This window comes from Vulpes lagopus, chromosome X (genome assembly GCF_018345385.1).
Source record: "Vulpes lagopus strain Blue_001 chromosome X, ASM1834538v1, whole genome shotgun sequence".
NCBI classification, from domain to species: Eukaryota; Metazoa; Chordata; class Mammalia; order Carnivora; family Canidae; genus Vulpes; species Vulpes lagopus.
In genome coordinates this window covers 49,825,125-49,846,061 of record NC_054848.1, presented here as the reverse complement: position 1 = coordinate 49,846,061, position 20,937 = coordinate 49,825,125, and positions in this window count along the sequence as shown.

Here is a 20,937-nt window from a genome sequence, read left to right as displayed (position 1 = left end):
GGGTACATGACATGCTGCATCACAAAAGAAGTGTCCACTGGTACAAAAACAGAGATTATTCCATGAATGCTTTCAGACCATAATGCTTTAAAACTTGAAATCAACTACAAGAAAAAAATTGGAAGTAACCCTAATACATGGAAGTTAAAAAGCATCCTACTAAAGAATGAATGGGTCAACCAGGAAATTAATGAAGAATTAAAAGAAATACACGGAAGCAAATAAAGCATGAAAATCCAAATTATGGAGATGCAACAAAAGTGGTCATAGCTACGTAGACCATTCTCAAGAAACAAACAAATAAACAAGAGGTTTCAAATATACAACCTAACCTTACACCTAAAGAAGCTGGAAAAAGAATGGCAAATAAAGCTTAAATCCAACATGAGAACAGAAATAATTATAACAGATCAAAGGAATTTAAAAAATAGTAGAAAGGATCAATGAAACTAGGAGCTGGTCCTTTGAAAGAATTAATAAAATCAATAAAGCCCTAGCCAGACTTCTCAAAAATAAAAGAGAAAGGACCTAAATTAATAAAATAATGAATGAAAGAGGAGAGATAACAACTAACACTGAAGAAAGACAATTATGAAAGAATATCATGAGCAATCATATGACAACAAATTAGGAAATCTGGAAGAAATAAAGAAATTACTAGAAACATATAAACTCCCAAAATTGATACAGGAAGAAATAGAAAACCTGATAAGACTCATCACCATCAAAGAAACTGAATCAATAATCAAAATTCTTCCAACAAACAAGAGTCCAGGACTAGACGATCTCCCAGCTGAATTCTACCAAAAATTTAAAGAAGAATTAGTACCTATTCTTCTGAAACTATTTCAAAAAACAGAAATGGAAGACAGAATTCCAAACTCATCCTATGAGGCCAGCATCACCTTGATCCACAAACTAGACAAAGACGCCACCAAAAAAGGAGAATTAGAGACCAATATCACTAATGAACATGAACACAAAAATTCTCAGCCAAATAATAGCTAATAAGATCAAACAGTACACTAAAAGGATTATTCACCACTACCAAGTGAGATTTATTCCAGGGCTGTAAGGATGGTTAAATATCTGCATCACACAGGAAAGCCCAGCCCTGGAGAAACAGGAATTTAGGGACCTAGGGTCCTCAGGAGCATCTAGGCCAGTGCGGACTGGGAGCTGTGAGTGGTTACTGGGGGACCTGACTCCAGAGCTGGAGAATTGGCCTCCGCCAGTGTTGTCATTCCTCCTTTTATCACCTGGTGCCTGGGAGGGGAAGAGCCGCCAGGGAACAGAGCCCTCATGGGATAAACAGCTTCCATGGAGCCCAGCACCCAACAAAAAGCGGGGCAGCTCTTCCAGGTACACACACCTGAGGATCAGCACAGCAGCCTCTCCCCCAAAAGACCAACTGGAAAAACAGGGGAACAGCAAGTTCTTGACCAAGCAGCACTGGGAAGCCCCAGGGGAAGTTGAAGGATTTACAGTATATAGAACCAGAGGATACCTCTCCTATTTTTTCTTCCTTTTCTACTACAACTTGTTTTTATATCAGACTATAAATTTACAATTTTCTCCAAAGAGAAATTTTCCCACCTTAACTACAATATTTTACCACCTCTTCATTTATAAGATTCTTCCTTTCTGACTTTCATATTTCTACAAATACAGGCCCTAGATATATTTTCCACTTCTAGATTCCCTTCAATGTACTCACTTAATTTGGGGAGATATACAAGATTTGTTTTTTTGTTTTGTTTTGTTTTGTGTTTTTTACTCGGCCTCATTTTGTTCTACAATGACAGAAGTTAACCTTCTAAAACATGACCAGCATGCACCCAGAACCAAGTTCTGGTACCATGCTGGTTCATTCTGTGACATTCCTAATTCCCATTCTGCTCTCCACTTTTATCTCATTTATGTTTTGGTGGTCAATGTTGGGGATATCCACAGGTATTTCTAGTTGGTATAAATTTGGGACTGAGAGTATTCTAACATAAAGAACTTAATATACTCAGAACCAAGAGGACCCTAGGTCCCTAAATTCGGGTAGACTAAATACTCCCTCCACTACAACTTCATCACCAACACCATGCGCCAGTCCCCCATTTGTTTCTTCTTCTTTTTTTCTTTTTCTTTTTTTGCCTCTTTACTTTTGCTTTTTCTGTTCTTTTTTCTCCTTTCTTTTCTTTCCTCTACTACTTTGGGGTTCTGGGGCTTTATTTTTACTACTTTGTTTTAAAATTTGTTTTTCACTTTAGCGGCCCTTTTGTTTTATTTCATTCTGAACTTTGTTTAAATTTCTGGTCTCTGACCTCGTCAGAATCACCTAGGGTGAAATTTACTGAGGTTGGAATGGATATTCTTGACTCAGACCGACCACACAGCCATTCTGCATTATTTCATTCTGAACTTTGTTTAAATTTCTGGTCTCTGACCTGTCAGAATCACCTAGGGTGAAATTTACTGAGGTTGGAATGGATATTCTTGACTCAGACCGACCACACAGCCACTCTGCACTGAGCAAAATGACTAGAAAGAAGAACTCACCAATAAAGAAAGAACAAAAAACAGAAGTCTCTGCCACAGAGTTACAGAATATGGATTACAATTTGATGTCAGAAAGCCAATTCAGAAGCACAATTATAAAGCTACTGGTGGATCTGGAGAAAACATAAAAGAATTAAGAGACTTCATGACAGCAGAATTTAGATCTAATCAGACTGAAATTAAAAATCAATTAAATGAGATTCAATCCAAACTGGAGGTCCTAACAACAAGGGTTAATGAGGTAGAAGAAAGAGTGAGTGACATAGAAGACATGTTGATGGCAAGGAAGGAAGTTGAGGAAAAAAAACAGAAAAACAATTAAAAGATCAGAGGGAAGGTTAAGGGAAATAAATTATAGCCACAGAATGAAAAATCTACTCATAAATGGGGTTCTAGAGAGTGCTGAGAGGGCCAGAGGGCCAGAAAGCATATTTGAACAAATCATAGCTGATAACTTCCCTAATTTGGGGAGGAAAACAGCATTCAGATCCAGGACATAGAGAAGTGACCCCGAAAAATCAATAAAAATGTTTAAACACCTCGACCTTTAATAGTGAAACTGGCAAATTCCAAAGATAAAGATAAAATTCTTAAAGTGGCAAGAGACAAGAGATCCCTAACTTGTATGGAGAGAAATATTACATTAACAGCAGACTGGTCCAGAGATATCTGGCAGGATATATTCAGGGCCCTCAATGAGAAGAACATGCAGCCAAGAATACTTTATCCAGCAAGGCTCTCATTCAGAATAGAAGGAGAGATAAAGAGCTTTCAAGATAGGCAGAAAGTGAAAGAATATGTGGCCACCAAACCAGCTCTGCAAGAAATAGCAAGGGGGAATCTGTAAAAGAAAGAGGAAGCCCAAAGAAATAATCCACAAAACAGGGACTGAATAAGTATTATGATGACCCCAGATTCATATCTTTCAATAGTTATTCTGAACATGAATGGGCTGAATGATCCCATCAAAAGACGCAGGGTTTCAGACTGGATAAAAAAGCAAGACCCATCTATTTACTGTCTACAAGAGACTCATTTTAAATGTAAGGACACCTCCAGCCTGAAAAATGAAAGGTTGTAGAACCATTTACCATTCAAACGGTCCTCAAAAGAAAGCTGTGGTAGCAATCCTCATATCAGATAAATTAAAGTTTATCCCCAAGATTGTAGTAAGGGATTAAGAGAGACACTGTATCATTCTTAAAGGGTCTATCCAACAAGAAAACATTACAATCATGAATATTTACGCCCCTAATGTGGAAGCTGCCAAGTATATCAATCAATTAATAACCAAAGTAAAGACATACATAGAAAACAATACACTAATACTGGGAGACATCAAAGTGACACATTCTGCAAATGACAGATAGTCTAAACAGAACATCTTCAAAGAAACAAGGGCTTTAAATGATACACTGGACCAGATGGATTTCACAGATATTTACATAACTTAACATCCAAAAGCAACTGAATACACATTCTTCTCAAGTGCACATGGAACTTTCTCCAGAAGAGACCACATACTGGGTCACAAGTCAGGTCTCAACTAATACCAAAAGACCGGGATTGTCCTCTGCATATTTTCAGACCACAATGCTTTGAAACTTGAACTCAGTCACAAGAAGAAATCTGGATGAAACATAAACACATGGAGGTTAAATAGCATCCTGCAAAAAGATGAATGGGTCAACCAGAAATTAGAGAAGAACAAAAAAGAATCATGGAAACTAACGGGAATGAAGAAACAACAATTCAAAATCTTTGGGATACAGCAAAAGCAGTCCTGAGGGAGAAATACATCGCAGTATAAGCCACCCTCAAAAAATTGGAAAAAACTCAAATACACAAGCTAACTTTCCACCTAAAGAACTGGAGAAAGAACAACAAGTAACATCTACACCAAGCAGAAGAGAGATAATAAAGATTCGAGCAGAACCCAATGAAATAGAGACCAGAAGAACTGTAGAACAAATCAAGAAAACCAGGAGTTGGTTCTTTGGAAGAATTAATAAGATAGATAAACCATTAACCAGCCTTATTAAAAACAAATGAGAAAAGACTCTAAGAAAATCACGAATGAAAAAGGAGAGATCACAACCAATACCAAGGAAATAAAACCGGTATTATGCTGAGTGAAGTAAGTCAATCGGAGAAGGACAAACAGTATATGTCCTCATTCTTTTGGGGAATATAAATAATACTGAAAGGGAATATAAAGGAAGAGAGAAGAAATGTGTGGGAAATATCAGGAAGGGATACAGAACATAAAGACTCCTAACTCTGGGAAATGAACTTAGGGGTGGTGGAAGGGGAGGAGGGCGGGGGGTGGGGGTGAATGGGTGATGGGCACTGAGTGGGGCACTTGACGGGATGAGCACTGGGTGTTATTCTGTATGTTGGTAAATTGAACACCAATAAAAATTAATTTATTAAAAAAATAAAAATAAAAACATATTATGAGCAGGTATATGCCAATAAATTAGGCAATCTATGATAGATGGACGTATTTCTAGAAAACCACAAATTACAAAAACTGGAACAGGAAAAATAGAAAACTTAAATAGGCCAATAAACAGGAAAGAAATTGAAGCAGTCATCAGAAACCTCCCAAGACACAAAAGTCCAGGGCCAGATTGCTTCCCAGGGGAATTCTATCAAACTTTTAAAGAAACAATACCTATTCTACTAAAGCTGTTCAGAAAGATAGAAATGGATGGAATACTTCCATACTCATTCTATGAGGCCAGCATCTCCTTAATTCCAAAACCAAACAAAGACCCCACGAAAAAGGAGAATTATAGATCAATATCCCTGATGAACATGGATGGAAAATTTCTCAACAAGATACTAGCCAATAGGATCCAACACTACATTAAGAATAGTATTCACCATGACCAAGTGGGATTTATCCCTGGGATGCAAGGTTGGTTCAACAGTCGTAAAACTACCAACATGATAGATCATATCAACAAGAGAAAAACCAAGAACCATATGATCCTCTCAACAGATGCAGAGAAAACATTTGACAAAATACAGCATCCTTTCCTGATTAAAACTCTTCAGAAGGTAGGGATAGAGGGAGTATTCATCAGCATCTCAAAAGCCATCTACAAAAAGTCCACAGCAAATATCACTCTCAGTGGAGAAACACTGAGAGCCTTTCTCCTAAGATAAGGAACACAACAGGGATGTCCACTCTCACCACTGCTATTCAACATAGTGCTAGAGGTTCTACCCTAAGCAATCAGACAACAAAAAGAAATTAAAGGCATTGAAATTCCAAAGAAGTCAAACTCTCCCTCTTCGCAGATGACATGATACTGTACATAGAAAACCCAAAAGTCTCCACCCCAAGATTGCTAGAACTCATACAGTAATTCGGCAGTGTGGCAGGATACAAAATCCATGCCCAAAAATCAGTGGCATTTCTAGACACTAACAATGAAACTGAAGAAAGAGAAATTAAGGACTCAATCCCATTTACAATTGCACCCGAAAATATAACATACCTAGGAATAAACCGAACAAAAGAGGTAAAGGATATATATCTTAAAAACTATGGAACACTCTTGAAAGAATTTGAGGAAGACACAAAGAGATGGAAAAAGTCCATGTTCATGGATTGGAAGAATTAATATTGTGAAAATTTCAATGCTACCCAGGGCAATTTACACATTTAATGGAATCCCTATCAAAATACCATGGACTTTCTTCAGAGAGTTGGCACAAATTATCTTAAGATTTGTGTGGAATCACAAAAGACCCTGAATAGCCAGGGGAATATTGAAAAAGAAAACCAGAGCCAGGGCATCACAATGCCGGATTTCAACCTGTATTACAAAGCTGTGATCATCAAGACAGTGTGGTATTGGCACAGAAACAGACACAGAGATCAATGGAACAGAATAAAGAATCTAGAAATGGGCCTTCAACTCTATGGTCAAGTAATATTCGACAAAGCAGGAAAGACTATCCACTGGAAAAAGGACAGTCTCTTCAATAAATGGTGCTGGGAATATTGGACATCCACATGCAGAAGAATGAAACTAGTCATTCTCTTACACCATACAAAAAGATAAAGTCAAAATTGATGAAAAATCTAAATTGAGACAAGAATCCATCAAAATCCTAGAGGAGAATACTGGCAACATGTTTTTTGAAGTTGGCCACAGCAACTTCTTGCAAGTTATATGTATGAAGGCAAGGGAAACAAAAGTCAAAATGAACAAATGGGACTTCATGAAAATTAAAAAAAGTGTCTGAACAGGAAAATAAATAATCAACAAAACTAAAAGACAACCTACAGAATGGGAGATGATATTCACAAATGAGATATCAGATCTTTAAATAAAACATATTATGTATTATGTTTCCAAAAATCCAAAATCTCTAAAAATCAGTCAATCAATAAAGTAATCCAAAATCTCTAAAAATCCATCAATCAATCAATGTTTCCAAAAATCCAAAATCTCTAAAAATCAATCAATAAAGTAATCCAAAATCTCTAAAAATCAATCAATCAATCAATAAAGTAATCCTACCAAATTCAACACTCAAACAGGGAAAATGCAGTCAGGAAATAGGCAGAAAACATGAGCAGACAATTCTCCAAAGAAGATAGACCAATGACAAACAGACATATGAAAAACTACTCAACATCACTCAGCATTCAGGAAATACAAATCAAAACCACAATGATATAATCATCTCATACCAATGAGAATGTCTAAAATTAACAAGTCAGGAAACAAAAAATGTTGGTGAGGTTATGGAGAAAGATGAGCCCTCTTATGGTCTTGGTGGAAATGTAAACTGGTACAGCCACTCTGGAAAACACTATAGAGGTTCCACAAAAAGTTAAAAATAGAGCTTAAATATGACCCAGGAATTGTCCTACTAGGTTTTTGTCCAAAGGATACATCGTGTTTCGAATGTACACATGCACTCCAATGTTTATATGGCAATGTACCCCACTGCTAAAATATGAAGAGATCCCTGATGCCAATTGTCAGATAAATATATACAGAAGAATTATTTATATATACATAAATATATATTTATTATTTATATATAGTATTTATATATTTATATATACATATATATAATTAAAGCTGATGAACATAAGGAAAATAAGATAAAAACACATAGATAGGCAAACCATAAAGGACTCTTATCTATAGGGAATAAACAGGTTTGCAGGAGGGGAGGTGGGTGGCAGGAAGGGGTAACTGGGTGATGGGTATTTAGGAGGGCACTTGATATAATGAGCACTAAGTGTTGTATGAAACCAATAAATCACTAAATTATACCCCCCAAAACTAACAATACAGTATATGTTAACTAACTTGAATTTAAACAAACAAAATTCCAGATTATGAAGATTTACAATTTTATTCTAAGGTTTTTATTTTAGTTTTTCCTCTTATATATATGTTTTTTAATTCATTTTAAGTGAATTTTTATATCTGCCATGAGACAATGGTCCCACTTCATTGTCAAGTATATAATTATCCAATTGTACCATCTTTTGAAAAGATTGTTTCCTTCATTGAATGATCTTGTTATCCTTGTCACATATCAGTTGGCCATAAAAGTATTACCTTACCTCTGGATGCTCTATTACATTTATCTGTATTTCTATCCTTTTGCCTATCTTTTTTATTTTCATTTAAATTACAGCTATTTAACATACAGTGTAATATTAATTTAAGGTGTAGAATTTAGTGATTCAACATTTACATAGAACACCTGGTACTCATCACAACAATGTTCTCCTTAATCTCCATCATATATTTAACCCACCCCACACACACCTCTCCTCTGTTAGCCATCAGTTTGTTCTCTATAGTTAAGAGTCTGTTCCCTGATTTGTCTTTCTTTTTTACCCCCTATGTTCATTTGTGTTATTTCTTAAATTCCACATGTGAGTAAAATCATATGGTATTTATCTTTCTCTGACATTTACTTTAGCATAATACTCTCTAGCAGCATCCATGTCATAGCAAGATTTCCTTCTTTACTGTGGCTGAGGAATATTCCATTGTGTGTGTGTGCGTGCGTGCACATTTGGGCTCTGTCCATAAATTGGCTATTGTTGATAATGCTGCTAAAAACATCAGAGTTCAAAAAAAAAAAAAAAACAAAACATCAGAGTTCATGTATCTCCTTGAATTAGTATTTTTGTATTCTTTGAGTAAATACCTAGTAGTGCAATTGAGGGCTCGTAGGGTAATTCTGTTTTTAAATTTCTCAGAAACCTCCATACTAAGACAGTCTTGATTATTATTGCTACTTGATTATAAGATCTGAAATCAGAAAGTGTGAGGTCTTCTGATTGATTCAGTATGATATGAATCACAGAACTGGCTTTTTCATTTCTATAAAGAAGGCAGTTGGGATACAGATAGGGATTAAACTGAATCTGTAGATAAGTTTGGGAAGTTTTGCCATCTTAATGATGTTAAATCTTCTGATTCATAAACATGAGATATTTTCCAATTCATTTAGATTATTAATTTATTTTGACAATGTTGTATTTTCCCAATTAGAAGTTTTTCACTTCCTTTGTTAAATTTATCCCCATATATCTTATTCTTTTTGATGCTATTATGAATGGAATCATTTTATTAATTCATTTTGTGAGTGTTTATTTAAAGAGCCTTGGAATACAATTAATTATCATATATTAAATTTGCGCTTTGCAATCTTACTGACTAATTTATTGGTTATAATAGGTTTTTTGGTTGAATTCTTAGAATTTTTTATTTATGTAATTATATCACCTGCAACTAGTGGTACCTTTACTTCTTCATTTCCAATATGGATGCTTTTTGTTTCTCTTCCTTAATTACCTGATAAAAATTTTAAGCACAATGTTAAATGGAAACTAAAAGACAACCTACAGAATGGGAGAAGATATTTGCAAATGACGTATCAGATAAAGGGGTAGTTTCCAAGATCAATAAAGGACTTATTAAACTCAACAGCAAAGAAAGAAACAATCCAATCATGAAATGGGCAAAAGGCATGAACAGAAATCTCACAGAGGAAGACATAGACATGGCCAACAAGCACATGAGAAAATGCTCTGCATCACTTGCCATCAGGGAAATACAATTCAAAAGCACAATGAGATACCACCTCACACCAGTGAGAATGGGGAAAATTAACAAGACAGGAAACCACAAATGTTGGAGAGGATGCGGAGAAAAGGGAGCCCTCTTACACTGTTGGTGGGAATGTGAACTCGTGCAGCCACTCTGGAAAACTGTGTGGAGGTTCCTCAAAGAGTTAAAAATAGACCTGCCCTACGACCCAGCAATTGCACTGTTGGGGATTTACCCCAAAGATTCAGATGCAATGAAACGCTGGGACACCTGCACCCCGATGTTTCTATCAGCAATGTCCACAATAGCCAAACTGTGGAAGGAGCCTCAGTGTCCATCGAAAGATGAATGGATAAAGAAGATGTGGTTTATGTACACAATGGAATATTACTCAGCCATTAGAAATGACAAATACCCACCATTTGCTTCAAGGTGGATGGAACTGGAGGGTATCATGCTGAGTGAAGTAAGTCAATCAGAGAAGGACAAACATTGTATATTCTCATTCATTTTGGGAATATAAATAATAGTGAAAGGGAATAGAAGGGAAGGGAGAAGAAATGTGTGGGAAATATCAGAAAGGGAGACAGAACATAAAGACTCCTAACTCTGGGAAACGAACTAGGGGTGGTGGAAGGGGAGGAGGGCGGGGGATGGGGGTGAATGGGTGACAGGCACTGTGGGGGACACTTGATGGGATGAGCACTGGGTGTTATTCTGTATGTTGGTAAATTGAACACCAATAAAAAATAAATTTATTTTAAAAAAGAACATATTATTAGCAACTATAGGCCAACAAATTAGACAATATGAAAATAATGGATCCATTCCTAGAAACTTATAACTTACCACACTGAAACAGGACAAAATAGAAAACTTTAACAGACTCATAGTCAGCAAGGAAATTGAAACAGTAATCAAGAAATCTCCCAACAAACAAGATTTGAGGATCTGATGACTTTCAAGATAAATTCTACCAACAATTTAAAAAGTAACTAATACCTATTTTTCTGAAGCTGTTTCAAAAAAATAGAAATGGAGGGAAAAATTCCAAACTCATCCTATGAGGCCAACATTACCTTTATTCCAAAACCCAGGCAAAAAACCCCCAAAAGAATTACAGACCAATATCCCTGATGAACACGGATGTAAAAATTCTCACCAAGATCCTAGCCAATAGGATTTAACACTATACTAAAAGGATTATTCACAAAGAAAAGGTGGGATTTATTCGTGGTATACAAAGTTAAATCAACATTTGTAAATCAATCAATGTGATAGATCACATTAATAAATGAAAGGCCAAGAATGATATGATCCCCTCAATTGATGCAGAAAAAGCATTTGACAAAATAGAGCATACTTTCTTGAATAAAATTTTCCATAGTGTAGAGGTAGAAGGAACATATCTCAACATCATAAAAGCCATGTATGAGAAGCCCACAGCTGATATCATTTTCAATGAGGAAAAATTAAGAGCCTTTCCCCAAAGATCAGGACCATGAGAAGGATGCCCATCCTAACCACTGTTGTGCAGCATGGTACTAGAAATCCTACCCTCAATAATCAGAAAAAAAAAGAAATAAAAGGCATTCAAATTTGCAAAGAAGAAGTAAAAATCTAACTCTCACAGGTGATATTATTCTTTATGTGGAAAAAAAAGAGTCCACTCCAAAATTGCTAGAACTCAAACATGAATTCAGCAATGTGGCAGGATACAAAATCAATGCACAGAAGTCAGTTGAATTTCTATACGCTAACAATGAGACAGAAGACAGAGAAGTGAAGGAATTGATCCCATTTGTAATTGTAAGAAAACCATCTTAGACATCTGAGAATAAAATTAATCACAAAGGTAAAGGATCTATACTCTAAAAACTACAGAATGATTATGAAAGAAATTGAAGAAGACACAAAGAAATGGAGAAACATTCCATGCTCATGGGTTGGAAGAATAATTATTTTTTAAATGTTTGTGCTACCTAGAGCAACCTTCACATTCAATGCAATGCCTATCAAAATACCACATACACTTTTCATAGCTGGACAAAATAATCCTAAAGTTTGTAAGGAACAAGAAAAGACCCCAAATATCCAGAAGAATGCTGGGAAATAAAACCAAAGCTGGTGGCATCATAATGTGGAATTCAAGCTGTATTGCAAAGCTGTAATCAAGAAGAGTGGTAGTGGCATAAAAACAGAAACACAGATCAATCGAACAGAATAGAGAACCCATAAATGGACCCTCAGCTCTATGGCCAAGTAATCTTTGAAAAAAAGGAAAGAATATTCAATGGAAAAAAAGATGGTCTCTAACAAATTGTGTTGGGAAAATTGGACAGTCACATGTAGAATGAAACTGGACCACTTTCCTACACCATACACAAAGTTAAACTCAAAATGGATGAAAGACATAAGTATGAGATGGGAATCCATCAAAATCCTAGAGAAGAACACATGGAACAACCTCTTCAACCTTGACCACAGCAAGAAGTTGCTGTGGTCCAAAGTCCACATATGTCCAAAGTCAAGGGCAACAGAAGCAAATATGAACTATTGAGACTTCATTAAGATAAAGTCTTCTGCACAGCAAAGGAAACAGCTAACAAAATCAAATGGTAGCCTGTGGAATGGGAGAAGATATTTACAAATTACATATAAGAAAAATGGCTAATATCCAAGATGTATAAAGAACTTATCTAACTCGACAACCAAAAATCAAATAGTCCAGCCAAGAAATGGGCAGAAGGGGACACCTGGGTAGCTCAGTGGTTGAGTGTCTGCCTTTGGCTCCGGGCGTGATCCTGAAGTTTCAGGATTGAGTCCCACATCAGGCTCCCTGCGTGGAGCCTGTTTCTCCTTCTGCCTAAGTCTCTGCCTTTCTTTCTATGTCTCTCATTAATAAATAAATAGAATCTTAAAAAAAGAAATGGGCAAAAAAAAAAAGAAAGAAAAGAAATGGGCAGAAGACATGAACAGATATTTCTCTAAAGATGACATACAAGTGGCTAACAGTTGAAAAAAAATGCTCCACATCACTTGGCGTCAGGGAAATACAAATCAAAACCACAATGAGATACCACCTCACATTAGTCAGAATGGATAAAATTAACAAGACAGGAAACAACAAATATTGGTGAGGATGTGGAGAAAGAGAGCCATCTTACACTGTTGGTGGGTATGCAAGATGGTGCAGCCACTGTGGAAAACAGTATGGAGGTTCCTCAAGAAGTTAAAAATAGAGCTACCTTATAACCTGGCAATTGTAATAGTTGGTATTTATCCCAAAGATACAAATGTAGTTATCCAAGGGGCACCTGAACCCCAAAGTTTATAGCAGTAATGTCCAAAATAGTAAAACTATGGAAAGAGCCGATATGTACATTGACAGAATTGTGGATAAAGAGTATGGTATAGAGATAAAAACCCCAACATAATAGTGAAGCTTGCAAATTCCGAAGATAAGATAAAATTCTAAAAGCAGCTCATGATAAGAGATTCTTAACTTATATGGGGAGAAATATCAGAATAACAGTGGACCTATCCACAGAAACCTGGCAGTCCAGAAAGGGCAGGCAGGATATATTCAGGGTTCTAAGCGAGAGAAACATGCATCCAAGAATACTTTATCCAGCAGGGCTGCCATTCAGAATTGAAGGAGAGAAAAGAGCTTCCAGGATAGGCAGAAACTGAAGAAGTATGTGACCACCAAACCAGCTCTGCAAGAAAAAGTAATGGGGACTCTGGAAAAGAAAGAGGAATCCCAAAGAAATAAGCCACAAAAAACAGGGACTGAATTGTATTATGATGACACTAAATTGGTATCTTTCAATAGTAACTCTGAACGTGAATGGGCTTAATGATCCAATCAAAAGACGCAGGGTTACAGACTGGATAAAAAAAAAAAAAAAAAAAAAAAAAAAACAAGACCCATCTATTTGCTATATCTACAAGAGACTCATTTTAGACCTTAAGGACACCTCCAGCCTGAAAATGAAAGGTTGGAGAACCATTTACCATTTAAATGGTCCTCAAAAAAAAAAAAAAAAAACCTGGGATAGCAATCTTCCTAGTAGATAAATAAGTTTATACCAAGGACTATAATAAGAGATGAAGAGGGAACTATATCATACTTAGAGGGTCTATACAACAAGAAGACCTAACAATTCCGAATATTTATGCCCCTAATGTGGGAGCAGCCAATTATATCAATCAATAACCAAAGTAAAGAGATACATAGAAAGTAATATATAATAGTAGGAGATTTCAACACAGCATTCTCAGGAAAAGATAGATTTAAGCAGAATATCACCAAAGAAACAAGGGCCTTGATTGATACACTGGACTACATGGATTTCACAGATATATACAGAACAGTCCATCCTAATGCAACTGAGTACACATTCTTCTCAAGTGCACATGGAACTTTCTCCAGAATAGAACACAGACTGGGTCACAAATCAGGTCTCAACTGATAACAAAATATTGGGATTATCGCCTGTATAATTTCAGACCACAACACTTTGAAACTAGAACTCAATCACAGGAAGAAATTGGGAAGAAACTCAAAGACTTGGAGGTTAAAGAGCATCCTACCAAAAGATGAATGGGTCAACCAGGAAATTAGACAAGAATTTATTTTTTTTTAATTTTTTTTTAATTTTTATTTATTTATGATAGTCACACACACACACACAGAGAGAGAGAGAGAGAGAGAGAGAGAGAGAGAGAGAGAGAGGCAGAGGGAGAAGCAGGCTCCATGCACCGGGAGCCCGACGTGGGATTCGATCCCGAGTCTCCAGGATCGCGCCCTGGGCCAAAGGCAGGCGCCAAACCGCTGCGCCACCCAGGGATCCCCTTAGACAAGAATTTAAAAAAAACATGGAAACTAATGAAAATGAATATACAACTGTTCAAAATCTTTGGGATATACTAAAAGAGATCCTAAGAGGGAATTATATTGCAATAGAAGCCTCTCTGAAAAGATTGGCCAAAGCTCAAATACACAAGCTAACCTCGCACTTAAAGAAACTGGAGAAAGAACAGCAAATAAAGTCTAAACCAATCAGAAGAGAGATAATAAAGATTAGAGCAGAACTCAATGAAATAGAGATGAGAAGAACTATAGAACAGATCAACAAACCAAAGATGGTTCTTTGAAAGAATGCATACGATAGATAAACACCTAGCCAGTTTTATTAAAGAGAAAGACAAGAGACTTACATTAATAAAGTCATGAAGAAAGAGGAGAGATCACAACTAATACCAAGGAAATACAAATGATTTTTTAAAATATTATGATCAACTATGTGCCAACAAATTAGGCAATCTGGGAAAAAAATGGAAGCATTTCTGGAAAACTACAGATTACAAAAACTGAAACAGGAAGAAATATAAAACCTGAACAGGCCAATAACCAGCGAAGAAGTTGAAGCAGTCATCAAAAACCTTCCAAGACACAAACGTCCAGGGCCACATGACTTCCCAGGGCAATTCTACCAAACATTTAAAGAATAAATAATACCTATTCTACTAAAACTGTTTCAAATGATAAAAATGGAGGGAATACTTCCAAACGCATTCTTTGAGGCTAGCATTACCTTGATCCCAAAACCAAAAACCCCACCTAAAAGGTTCTCACATTTGGGACAATATCAAGATGACAGATAATATCCCAGATGAACATGGAAGCAAAAATTCTCACCAGGATAGTAACCAAGAGGATCCAACAATACATTAAGAGGATTATTCACCACCACCGCCAAGTGGGATTTATCCCTGGGATGCAAGGGTGGCTCAACATTCATAAAACAATCAACGTGATAGATCATATCAATTAAAGAAAAGACATAATCCATATGATCGTCTCAATAGATGCAGAGAAAACATTTTACACAATATACCATCCATTCCTGATTAAGACACTTCAAAGGGTAGGTATAGAGGGAAAATTCCTCAATACCATAAAGGCATTTATGAAAGGCCCACAGCAAATATGACTCTCAATGGGGTAAAACTTAGAACATTTCCCCTAACAACAGGAACACAATAGAAATGTCCACTCTCATCACTGTTGTTGAACAAAGTACTGGAAGTTCTAGCCTCAGCAATCAGACAACAAAAAGAAATAAAAGGCAATCAAATTGGCAAAGAAGTCAAATTCTCCCTCTTCAAAGATGATAAGATACTGTATATAGAAAACCCCAAAGACACCACCCCAAGATTGCTACAACTCATACAGCAATTCAGCAATGTGGCAAGATACAAAATCAGTACACAGAAATCAGTGGCATTTCTATATACTGACAACGAGACTGAAGAAAGAGAAATGAAGGAGTCAACCCCATTGACAGTTGCACCCAAAAGCATATATATGAATAAACCTAACCAAAGTGGTAAAGTAACTATACTCCAAAAACTACAGAACACTTACAAAAGATCGAGGTAGATGTAAAGAGATTGAAAAACAGGAGGCGGGGCAAGATGGCAGAAGAGTAGGGTCCCCAAGTCACCTGTCACCACCAACGTGCCTAGATAACTTTCAAATCATCCTGAAAATCTACGAATTCAACCTGAGATTTAAAGAGAACAGCTGGAATGCTACAGTGAGAAGAATTTGCACTTTTATCAAGGTAGGAATACGGGGAAAAAAAATAAATAAACATTTAAGGGGGAGGCCCCCAGTGAGGAGTAAGGCTAAGGCCACGTGGGGGAGTGCCCCCAGGACAGGAAAGCACAGGCCCAGAGAAGCAGGAGCTTTACCAAACTTCCTGGACAGAAAGGCGCTCACAGGGAGCTCAGGCAGGATCCCAGGAGAGGCAAGGATGCCCTCAGGCTCCCAGGCGCACTAACAGAGGAACTGCGCCTGGGGGAGAGTGCGCCACACACCACCGCAGAGCTCCCTAAAGGGCTGCAGTGTGTGCCTGGCAGGGCCCCAGGAGCAGCTCAGGCGGCGGCTCACGGCAGCTCCTCACAGAGGGGGCTGCGCGGCCCCAGGAGCACGATTACAGCAGCGCAGGTCCCAGAGTCCAGGAGCTGGGGGACACAGCCCAAGATCTGGTGCTGCCCCTGGGACAGGCAAAGGCCAGGAGGGCCCAGGACAGCGAGGATACTCCTGCCGCCCAGCGGCCCTGAGCTGTGCAGATCGGCGCCCCCGCCCTGGAGCATCCAGGCCCCTGCAGACTGAGAGCTGTGGTAGTTACTGCAGAACGTGACTCCAGAGCTGCATACCTGGGCACCGACACTGTTGTTGTTCCTCCTGGTGTCGTATTGTACCTGGGACTGAGCAAGGGCCTCACAGGATAAACAGCTCCCACGGGGCCATGCAACTGGCAGGGGGCTGGGTAGCACCCCCAGGTGCACACACCTGAGAATCAGCACAGCAGGACCCTCCCCCAGAAGACCAGCTAGAAGGACAAGGGAAAAGCAAATTATTGACCGAGCAGCACTGGAAAGTTCCAGGGGAAGTCTAGGGATTTACAGTATATAGAATCAGAGGATACTCCCTTGTTTTTTGTTTTCTGTTTGTTACCCCCCACACACTCTTTTTTTTTCCCTTTTTTCCCCTCTCTTTCTCCTTTTTCAGGACAACTTGTTATTGGCCACTCTGCACTAAGCAAAATGAATAGAAGGAAAAACTCACCTCAAAATAAAAGAATCAGAAACAGTCCTCTCTCCCATAGAGTAACAAAATTTGGATTACAATTCAATGTCAGAAAGCCTCAGGAGGAAAAATCTACGTTTAATTGGGGTTCCCGAGGGTGCCAAAAGGGACAGAGGTCCAGAATATGTGTTCTCATAGCTGAGAATTTCCCTAACTTGGGAAGGGAAACAAGCATTCAGATACAGGAGATAGAGAGATCCACCTAAAATCAATAAAATACGCTCAACACCTAGACATTTAATAGTGAAGCTTGCAAATTCCAAAGATAAAGAGAAAATCCTTAAAGTAGCAAGGGACAAGAGATCTCTAACTTTTATGGGGAGAAGCATTAGGATAATAGCAGGCCTCTCCACAGAGACTTAGAGGCCAGAAAGGGCTGGCAGGAAATATTCAGGGCCCTAAAAGAAAAGAACATGGACCAAGAATACTTTATCCAGCAAGGCTCTTATTCAGAATAGAAAGAGAGATAAAGACCTAACCAAGACAGGCAGAAATTGAAAGAATATGTGACCACCAAAACGGCTCTCCAAGAAATATTAAGGGGGACTATTCAAAATAAAGAGGAAGTCCAAGGAAACACTGCACAAAAACAGGGACTGAATAGGTATCATGAAGACACTAAATTCATATCTTTCAATAGTAACTCTGAACATGAATGGGCTTATCTATCTCATCCAAAGGCGCAAGGATCCAGACTGGATAAAAAAGGAAGACCCATGTATTTGCTGTCTACAAGAGACTCATTTTAGACCTAAGGACACCTACAGCCTGAAAACAAAAGGTTGGAGAACCATTTACCATTCTAATGGTCCTCAAAAGAGGCAGGGGTAACCATCCTTATATCAGATAAAGTTCATCCCAAGACCATAGTAAGAGATGAAGAGGAACACTATACCATCCTTAAAGGATCTATCCAACAATAGGACCTGACAATCAAGAATATTTAGCCCCGAATGTGGGAGCTGCCAAGTATATCAATCAATTAATAACCAAAGTTAAGACATACTTAGATAATAATACACTTATACTTGGTGACTTGACTGTAGCGTTTACTACAATTGACAGATATACAAAGCATATCAGTTCCAAAGAAACAAGACCTTTAAATGATACACTGGACCAGATGGATTTCACAGATATTTACAAAATTTATAATCCAAATGCAACTGAATACACATTCTTCTCCAGTGCACATGGAACTTTCTCCAGAATAGACCACATACTGGGTCACAAATCAGATCTTAACTGATACCAAAAGATTGGGATCGTCCCCTGCATATTTTCAGACCATAATGCTTTGAAATTAAACTAAATCACAAGAAGATTGGAAGGATTTCAAACACGTGGACGTTAAGGACCATCCTGCTATAAGATGAAAGGGTCAACCAGGAAATTAGGGAAGAATTAAAAAGATTCATGGAAACTAATGAGAATAAAGATACAACCATTCAAAATCTTTGGGATACAGCAAAAGCAGTCCTGAGGGGGAAATACATTGCAATACAAGCATCCATCCAAAACTGGAAAGAACTCAAGTACAAAAGCTAACATTGAACCTAAAGGAGATGGAAAAAAATAGCAAATAGATACTACACCCAGCAGAGGAAGAGAATTAATAAAGATTTGAGCAGAACTCAATGAAATAGAGACCAGAATATCTGTGGAACAGATCAAAAAACTAGACTAGGAGTTGGTTCTTTGAAAGAATTAATAAGATAGATAAACCATTAGCCAGCCTTATTAAAAAGAAGAGAGAGAAGACTCAAATTAATAAAATCATGAATGAGAAAGGAGGTATCAATACCAACACCAAGGAAATACAAACGATTTTAAAAACCTATTATGAGCAGCAATATGGCAATAAATTAGGCAATCTAGAAGAAATGGACGCATTTCTGGAAAACCACAAACTACCGAAACTGGATCAGGAAGAAAAAGAAAGTCTGAACAGGCCAATAACCAGGGAGGAAATCGAAGCAGTCATCAAAACCTCCCAAGACGCAAAAGTCCAGGGCCAGATGGCTTCCCAGGGGAATTCTACCAAACATTTAAAGAAGAAGCCGTACCTATTCTACTAAAGCTGTTTGGAAAGATAGAAAGATATGGAATACTTCCAAACTCGTTCTATGAGGCCAGCATCACCTTAATTCCAAAACCAGACAAAGACCCCACCAAAAAGGAGAATTACAGACCAATATCCCTGATGAACATGGATGCAAAAATTCTCAACAAGATACTAGCCAATAGGATCCAACAGTACATTCAGAAAATTATTCACCATGACCAAGCAGGATTTATCCCCGGGACACAAGGCTGGTTCAACACTCGTAAAACCATCAATGTGATTCATCATATCAGCAAGAGAAAAACCAAGAACCATATGATCCTCTCATTAGATGCAGAGAAAGCATTTGACAAAATACAGCATCCATTCCTGATCAAAACTCTTCAGAGTGTAGGGATAGAAGGAACATTCCTCAACATCTTCAAAGCCATCAACGAAAAGCCCACAGCAAATATCATGCTCAATGGGGAAGCACTGGGAACCTTTCCCCTAAGATCAGGAACAAGACAGGGATGTCCACTCTCACCACTGCTATTCAACATAGTACTGGAAGTCCTAGCCTCAGCAATCACACAACAAAAAGACATTAAAGGTGTTCAAATTGGCAAAGAAGTCAAACTCTCCCTCTTTGCCGATGACATGATACTCTACATAGAAAACCCAAAAGCCTCCACCCCAAGATTGCTAGAACTCATACAGCAATTCAGCAGTGTGGCAGGATACAAAATCAATGCCCAGAAATAAGTGGCATTTCTAGACACTAACAATGGGACTGAAGAAAGAGAAATTAAGGTGTCAATCCCATTTACAATTGCACCCAAAAGCATATGATACCTAGGAATAAACCTAACCAAAGAGGTAAAGGATCTATACCCTAAAAACTATAGAACACTTCTGAAAGAAATTGAAGAAGACATAAAGAGATGGAAAAATATTCCATGCTCACGGATTGGCAGAATTAATAATGTGAAAATATCAATGTTACCCAGGGAAATTTACATGTTTAATGCAATCCCTATCAAAATACCATGGACTTTCTTCAGAGAGTTAGAACAAATTATTTTAAGATTTGTGTGGAATCAGAAAATACCCCGAATAGCCAGAGGAATTTTTAAAAGGAAAACCATATCTGGGGGCATCACAATGCCAGATTTCAGATTGTACTCTAAAGCTGTGGTCGTCAAGACAGTGTGGTACTGGCACAAAAACAGACACATAGATCAATGGAATAGAATAGAGAACCCAGAAGTGGACCCTCAACTTTATGGTCAACTAATATTCGATAAAGGAGGAAAGACTATCCATTGGAAGAAAGACAGTCTCTTCAATAAGTGGTGCTGGGAAAATTGGACATCCACATGCAGAAGAATGAAACTGGACCACTCTCTTTCACCATAAACAAAGATAAACTCAAAATGGATGAAAGATCTTAATGTGAGACAAGATTCCATCAAAATCCTAGAGGAGAACACAGGCAACACCCTATTTGAACTCGGCCACAGTAATTTCTTGCAAGATACATCCACGAATGCAAAAGAAACAAAAGCAAAAAT